This window comes from Marmota monax, unplaced genomic scaffold (assembly GCF_021218885.2).
Source record: "Marmota monax isolate L192 unplaced genomic scaffold, Marmota_monax_Labrador192_F-V1.1 WCK01_AAM20220418_F8-fsc00080, whole genome shotgun sequence".
Classification (NCBI taxonomy): Eukaryota; Metazoa; Chordata; class Mammalia; order Rodentia; family Sciuridae; genus Marmota; species Marmota monax.
Window position 1 is genome coordinate 4737328 of NW_026694750.1, and position 8426 is coordinate 4745753.

General features: G+C 43.4%; 1 long non-coding RNA gene across 1 annotated transcript; it reads left to right on the forward strand.

The window, feature by feature from the left end:
* Positions 1-204: 204 nt before the first annotated feature.
* LOC124079168 (uncharacterized) lies at positions 205-4472 on the forward strand. The gene is made up of 3 exons (XR_006847156.2): positions 205-1597; positions 3010-3085; positions 3789-4472. It is a non-coding gene; the product is annotated as an uncharacterized LOC124079168 (long non-coding RNA).
* The last annotated feature ends 3954 nt before the right edge of the window (positions 4473-8426 follow it).

Genomic DNA, 8426 nt, shown 5'->3' on the forward strand with positions numbered 1-8426 from the left:
GTCCGTGTAGCGACTCCGCGGCGCGCAGAGGCCGCCGGGGGACTCCACGCCCCATGGGGCTGCGCGGCTGCCGCCGATGCGCGGGCGGAGCAGGGCGGGGGCGGGGGCGGGGACTGGCGTCGCGGGCCAGTGGGGGAGGGGCGGCGACGGGGGGCGGCCCTTCCTCCGCAGGACTCAGGGTGGCCCCGGGGGGCGGGGGTCCCGGGCGCGGCGGGGCGAGCCGGGCCGCTGTGGCCGTCGGGTGGAGCCCGCCGATTCAGGACGGCGGGGCGGGACTCCTGCGGGGCCGGCTAGCACAGTGGAGCCGGCGGAAGTCCGCGGACGCGTCCCTGGCGCTCGGGGGCTCGCGAGGCGCGCTTTGTGCTTTGCCCTTCGCGCTGCCTGGGGCCGCGGCCTCCTCGCCCTCCCGGCTCGTGTTCCTGCCCGGAGGATCGGCGCGGGGCCCGGCTGGACGCTGCCCTTCGCGGCACTGGCCGGGCTGCCGGAGCAGCGGGCGACGTCCGGGACCGACCGCGGGGTGCTGGACAACTTTGGATATTGAAGGTTGACTTCGTGGACTGCCCTGGTGAAATGACCAGGAGCAGGCCTGGCGTTCTGTAGCACTAAAGATCGTAGAAAGGAAAAGTGTTTATATACAAAATGCAGATGAGCCCCTAACGTCATGTTTAGTAGATTCAAGACGAACTGTTAAAAGGGAATGACATAAAAATTTTAATCCAAATCAGAAAAGGAACTCCTCAGCGCACTAGGAAGATCAGATTATTTGAGAGGGCGTGTGTGCTGTACCTATGGCTATTGCTAATTCTGTGGTTAAAATGATTCTAATGGAAACTTTGGTGATTAAGAGAATGGGCTTGCTTTAGAAATACGTCTAGCCTCAATTTCCTAAGCCATAAATTTTATAGCATAGTGCCTGGTTCAGTAAATGGTAGCTTACTCTTATTGTTGTTGTTTTATTATCTGTGCAGTATGGCAGCCCTTAGGAGGGCTCCCCAGAGGTGATAAACTGAGGCGCTTTACAGGATGATACGCAGATAAATTACTAAGATGAAAAGGAGGACTGGGCACTTAGCCTGTCTCCTCAACAACTTATAGAGTTGTCTTATGTAGATGATTTGACCACAGACTTAATATGCTATCTGATTTCTATGGCCAAAGCCAATGTCCTGAGGTTAGCCAGTATTGCCCAAAGGCACCAGGAGCAACTTGTTTTGCCTGAATAAAAAAGGACTTTGAAGATATTATCCTTTTGGTAGCTTAAAAGATACACCAAGAAAAATAATTATTACAGTGAAATCCAAATGAAACATGAGAATTATTTTTTTGTTTTGTTACACCTGATTTATTCCCTATGGTAAATATTACACATAATAAGCATTATGTCTTATACAACACAGGTCAAGAAACCATCTGGGATGTGGCAAGGTAGTAGAGCTTCCACCTGTCATGCTGGGGTGCCTGGATTCAATCCCCAGCACCTTAAAAAAACCTGAAGATAGAATGCAGGGCTCTATAGAGGACCCCCTGGGTTGCCACAAGGAAGGAAAACCCCAGATCCAAGTGATAACCCCTCCTACTCAACACTTTAATGCAATAGGTATTTCTTGAATTTGGTCCTTAGTAAACAGTAATTATTGTTGTTTGCAGTACCCAGTACATGCTAGCACACAGTAGGCAAGCACTTTGCACTCTAGTTCCAAGCTACATCTGTATTCCTTTTTTTTTTTTTTTTTTTGGTACCAGGGATTAAATTCAAGGACACTCAACCACTGAGCCACAACCCCCGCACTTTTTTGTATTTTATTTAGAGACAGGGTCTCACTGAGTTGCTTAGCGCCTTGCTTTTTGCTGAGGCTGGCTTTGAATTTCTAATCCTCCTGCCTCAGCCTCCTGAGCCACTGGGATTACAGGTGTATGCCACCAGCCCCGGCCTAGGATTACTCTTGAGTAGCAGATTCCAGGCCCTGACCCAATGCGCCTGGCAGCAGTGATTCTTTTTTTTTTTTAAGTGAGAGAGAGAATTTTTTTAATATTCATTTTTTAGTTTTCGGTGGACACAACATCTTTGTTTGTATGTGGTGCTGAGGATCGAACCCGGGCCGCACGCATGCCAGGCGAGCGAGCGCGCTACTGCTTGAGCCACATCCCCAGCCCGCAACAGTGATTCTTGGTGCCAGTACCGAGTGCTGTTCTTTACTAGTCTGTCTTCCTGCCACTCCATTAGTAGAGAAGGGTTTTGTTATTGTTGTTGGTCTCCCCTTCAATTTCCCTTAGAAATTTAGCCTTTTAGAAGACAAAAAAAAAAGAAGAAGAAGAAGAGAGGGCTATAGCAGCAGTAATTGACCCAACTTCAACAGTGAATAAGTGTTTGTGGGGTAACAAAGTGACAGATAGAATGCAGGGCTCTATAGAGTGTGACAGGCCTGGGTTTGTGCTGTGTCTCCTTTATTTTTCAGGTGTACTGTACTACTCCTGGGCTCCAGGGGGCGAATCTAGAATTCCTTGAGTAATTCAAGAGCATTAGCCCCAGTAGTCAGATCCTTGGAATCTATGATTCTTTGTTTTCTGTTAAAATACACACACACACCAAAAAAAAAAAACCTGCTGCAGAATGCTAATTCTCAGATGATTGAAGTTGCTTAGAAAAGAGGAGGGGGGGAAAGCCAACATTAGCACAGGTTGTGACAAGTTAAAAATACTCACAATACCCTGGGTTCCCAGTTAGTAACTTGAGAATGTAGCTATTTTAATTGAGTTACCAAATATAGCTTCACCTTCCTAAATCTCACTAGCTACACTACATTCATTTGGGGGAACATTGAGGAATGCTTTCTGCTTCCCTTTTTAACTGTGTACTTGAGTATTTTTCCCAGAACAATTTTCTGATGTTAGTTTTTTTGTTCAGATAAATGGTATATCCTCTGGCCCCCATCAGTGGGGGGTTGAACCCAGAGGCAATCTACCACTGTACCACATCCCCAGCACCTTTTATTTTCTGTCTTGAAACAGGGCCTCCTGTATTGCCAAGACCAGCCTCAAACGTGTGATTCTCCTGCCTCAGCCTCCCAAGGGGCTAGGATGACAGGTGAGCTCCCCTGCACCAGCCTATCCTGGCATATTCATGGGTTTTTCCTGCCCTTAGTACTCAATTCCTAAGCTGCCTTTACTCACTTCCATTTTCAAAAAATGAGAAAAAAGTGAAACTTCCTCAAAATCATACTGTCTTCAACTTTTACTGCCTTGACAACTGGACCAATATGTGTGTGAATGATTTTGTCAATTTCTAGACTTTGTATTGTCAGGTTTTCACAGAGGAATGTAAACTGCTATGAACAGAGAAATCAATTGAATTTCTTTAAAAAATATATTTATTTTTTTGTTGTAGTCAGACACAAAACCTTCTTTTTAATCAATTTATGTGGTGCTGAGGATTGAACCTAGGGCCTCACACATGCTAGGCAAGCACTGAGCCACAACCCCAGCCCCATCAATTGAATTTCTTGTTATGGTTCCTACTGGTAGAATATAAGGATTACAGCAAGTGCAGATTAAAGTCTTAGAGTATCTCATTTACATATATAAATGCAATGAATTAAGAGATTACTATGACATTCCTTAAAGAAAAAGATTAAGAGCATTATTATAAGCCACACTTTAAGGAGACCCAGAATCAAAAAAAATTTCAGGGTTTGTAATAGGAGAAAAGGCACAATGGTTTCTTTCTTTCTTTTCTTTCTTTTTTTTTTTAAAGAGAGAGAGAGAGAATTTTTTAATATTTATTTTTTTAGTTTTCGGCGGACACATCATTTTTGTATGTGGTGCTGAGGATTGAACCTGGGCCGCACGCATGCCAGAGGAGCGCACTACTGCTTGAGCCACATCCCCAGCCCCCACAATGGTTTCTGACTCCAAATGCTGGCTTATATATTCCTGAGTGTTCCTACAGAAATTTTTTTTTTTAAATGGCGATAGGGACAGGAAGGTCAACTTCCAACTCCACTAGAGGCAGAGAGAAAGACAAATCCTTCCATTTGGCTGCCCCCACTTCTAGCATGCTAAGAAGACTCAGTGCTCCTGGAGACTCGGGCCGGTGGCTTGCCAGCCAGGGTTCAAGCTCTGGGAGGTCTACACCCAAATGTAGCCAGCACCTGTGTTCTGGGTCTTTGGTTCAGATTTGGGTGCTCCCTGGGGATGAATGAGACCAGAGTTACCTGCCTGCACAGCAAGACTTCATCTGGCTCTCCCTTTCACAATGAGAAAGACAACAGCCAGCACACAAAACAACAATGTAATCCCCCACACCCCCACACACACTGTGCCACTAGAGAAGCTCAACCTCTTTCACAGGTGGTGGTGTAGCAGGGTAGAACAGTTTGATTACTTTTTCCAGTGTCTGCTGTTAATACATGAGGCACATCTGTCCTGAGAAGGGATAAATGACTCTTATGGAGAAAATAAATCCTGGAAACTTTCCTCTTTTTCTTTCGTGCTGGGGATCAAAATCAGGTCCTGGGCTGGGGTTGTGGCTCATAGTAGAATGCTTGCCTCGCATGCATGAGACCCTGGGTTTGATCTCCAGCACCACATAAAATAACAACAAATGAAAATAAAGATATTATGTCCATCTATAACTAAAAAAAAATATTTAAAAAAAATCAGGTCCTACCACAAAGTCACATCCCTAACCTGCCTGCCCACTTCAAGTTCTATGTTGGGGTGCTTAAATACACTTATGTAAAATAGGGAACAAAAAAAGGAATATATATACACATATGTGTGTTTGTGTGTGTATGTATGTATGTATGTGTGTGTGTGTATATATATATATATTTTCTCCCCCAGTAGGAATTGAACCCAGGGTCACTCTTCCAATAAGCAACACCCCCAGCCCTTATTATTTTTTATTTTGAGACAGGGTCTTACTAAGTTGTTTAGGGTCTCATTAAGTTACTGAGGCTAGCCTTGAACTTGTGATCCTCCTGCTTCAGTCTTCTGAGTCACTGGGATTAAAGGGGTGTACCACCAGACCCAGCTACAAAAAATAAATTTTAAGAAATGCCAAAAAGTAAAAAGGTAATAGCTTTTTTTAATATTTATTTTTTTAGTTATAGTTGGACACAATACCTTTATCTTATTTATTTATTTATTTTCATGTCCTGCTGAGGATCAAACCCAGGGCCTAGCAAATGTTAGGCAAATGCTCTACCGCTGAACCACAACCCCAGCCCTGAAAAAGGTAATAGCTTTCAAAATGATCTTAGTCACTCCTTTTCCTATTTGTCTAAACTGAAATTCAAACACCAAAATTAAACAGTTTAAATGTTTAATTAAATAGTACCATTTTTGTTGAATCACATGTTAAGTTATACATTCCTATAAACAAGTTACCCAAAGAACATTTTCATGATTTTAGAAGATGTGAACTGGGCTGGGGATGTGGCTCAAGCGGTAGCGCGCTCGCCTGGCATGCATGCGGCCCGGGTTCCATCCTCAGCACCACATACAAACAAAGATGTTGTGTCCCCTGGGAAAAAAAAAAAAACTAAACAATATATATTAAAATTCTCTCTCTCTCTCTCTCTCTCTCTAAAAAAATAAAAATAAAATAAAATTTAAAAAAAGTTAAAAAAAAGATGTGAACTTGTAGAATTTTCATGATTAAAGTTTAATCTATAAACAAAGGCATTGCCCACAAACTACTGCTTATTTGGCAGTTTAAAATCTTCCTCACAAACAATAGAATTTGCACCACATGAAACTGTTGTATGATCTCACAGGAATTTAAATCACTTTTTTTTTTTTTTTTTTTTTTAATAAACAACTTGTAGATGGACATATAATACCTTTATTTTTATTTGTTGGTTTTATGTGGTGCTGAGGATCGAACCCAGTGCCTCATGCGTGCAAGGCAAGCTCTCTGCCACTGAGCCACAACCCCAGCCCCATTAAATCACTTTAATAAATACAGTTTGCTTATAAATTTCTCTATAATTTATACAGCTTGAATATATTGGTGGTATTGTCACACTATAATGAATAAATTTCTCACATTATCATTTTGAACTCATGGAACTGACAGGAAAAAGAGGAATTAAATAGCATGCCTGGGTTGGTAGGCTATTCAGAATTCCAAACACAGCTGATAGGTCTAAATCTGTGCCTTTCTATTCTAACCACGTGCCTTTACTGACTTCCATACATACATGGTTTCAAGCATTTGCCTGTTAGGTGTCAGATCCTGGAAATCAAGAAATATGCTTTTTCTTCCTCAAGAACTGATTCTTTAGCCAGGCACAGTGGCACACGCCTGCAATCCCAGCAATTCCAAGACTGAGACAGGAGGCCAGCCTCAGCAACAGTGAGGCTCCAAGCAATTAAGCAACTTAGCAAGACCCTGTCTTTAAAAAAAAAAAAAAAAAAAAAAAAAAAAAGATATGGCTCAGTGATAAACTGAACATGGTTTAAATCCTCAAATTCTTCCCTCATCCCATCCCCCCCACCCCCACTGGAGATTGAACCCAAATCTTGGCACATTATAGGAAAAGGCTTTACCACTCAGCTGCACCCCCAGCCCTTTATATTTTACTTTGAGAGAGGATCCTTCTAATTTGCCCAGGCTGGCCTCAAACTGACCCTTCCCAAGTAGCTGGAATTACAGGTGTGCACCACTACACCCTGCCCCATCCCTGAATTTTTAATTTTATTTTGAACTTGTATTCTTTTTTTTTAATTGCAGCTTTATTTTATTTATTTATTTTTATTTTTTGGAATACAACTTTTCATTTCTCTGGTTGTATACAAATGAACATGTATTCTTTAATACACAGGTAATGTATATTTAGTATAGAAAGACAAATTGCAGCCAAGCAAGAATATAACAAACCTATCTACCTTGAGAAAAAATTACCTTTACAATTTTTTCATTAGTACAAGAACACATATATGGGCTGGGGTTGTGGCTCCGTGGTAGAGTTCTTGCCTAGCACTTATGAGGCACTGGGTTCAATCTTTGGCACAACATAAAAATGAACAAATAAAATAAAGGTATTGTGTTCACCTACAACTAAAAAAATATATATTTTTTAAAAGAACACAAATAGCAAATTGGATCATACCACAAGTAATCTCATGTTTTTCACAGACACTATAGCATGAACATCTTTCCATTTCAATAAATATCTACATCATTTGTCTTCAAAACTGTATAACCAAATGTTTGAATAAAACTTCAGGTTTAGGAATGTAAAAACAAACAAACAAACAAAAGGAACTGTAACAATTCTCAACCACACATCACTGATTTAATCACTAGACTTATGCAAGGTGGAAGAGCTGACCCAGAGGGACTGTTGTTCTTTTCCCTTCAAACATCCCACTTCCTGGCTGCTGGAAACTGTCACAAATTCTGTGCAAGTTAGCTATTGGCTGGGCTCCTGGGCCCAGGAATGCTGCGCTGCCCTCAACAGTTATGTGAACAGTCCTTCTATGGGCAACAGGCAGCTGCCAGGGCACCTGAATGGTTTTTCACTTAAGCCTCAGCTTCCAGACCTGACCTGAAATTTAGACCCAGAAGCATTCTTAGGGCAAAGTGACAGAGGTTCCGGAATAGAAGAGAAACCCTAAGGGTCTCATTTCAGAGATGGAATACAGTCTCCTCACGAAGAGGCTGATTGACAGATGGCTCCAGGGTGCCGGGCCTGCCCTGGGGCTCAAGGGGGCCCGCAGCTGCCTTAGGCCCACCAAGCGGGGCTGGGGGCTGGTAAACTACGAAAATCCAAAATTTCCTCTCCAAAACGGAGAACTGGAGGTTGAATAGGGTCCTCTTGAAACCAGGCATGCATACCTTAAACTAAAGAAAAGGTTTCCAAGGGAGGGGTCATCCCCCCCCCTTTAGGTTACCGTTCAAAGCGGTACTGTATTTGTGGAAGTGACTAAAATAAGGGAGATCCCTTTCCCCGTCATTGCCCACCACCGCTCAGGTGACCATGAGGCGGTGTTTAAGGCACTTCCCTCATCTGACCTTGATCTGTCTCTGGACCCCTAGGGCGTCCTCGCTGAGGAGGCCCTCCCTTGGGAGGGCGACTCTGGAGCCTAGAGTCTACGGGGAAAATAAAGCTACTCCTCCCGGCTGCCTACAGTTAAGGGCTGCGTTGCAGGGTTTGAAACTGGCAGGAACTCGGTGGAGCACATTCCTGAAATCTGGCCCCGGGTCATTTACAAATGCGCCAAGAAAAAAAAGCCACCTAAAACCCTTAGGCTTGCTGGTGCTTGGTCCTGAGTTGTATAAATCCTATCGTTTTAAATCTGCCCTTTGATGGAGTTAACTAGCGATCCTAAGAACTACTGGAACTCAGGAAAACAAAACAACAAAAGGCTTGGGAACGAAGCCTCCCGGGGACCCGCGGGAAGCGCAGTTACGAATGGGC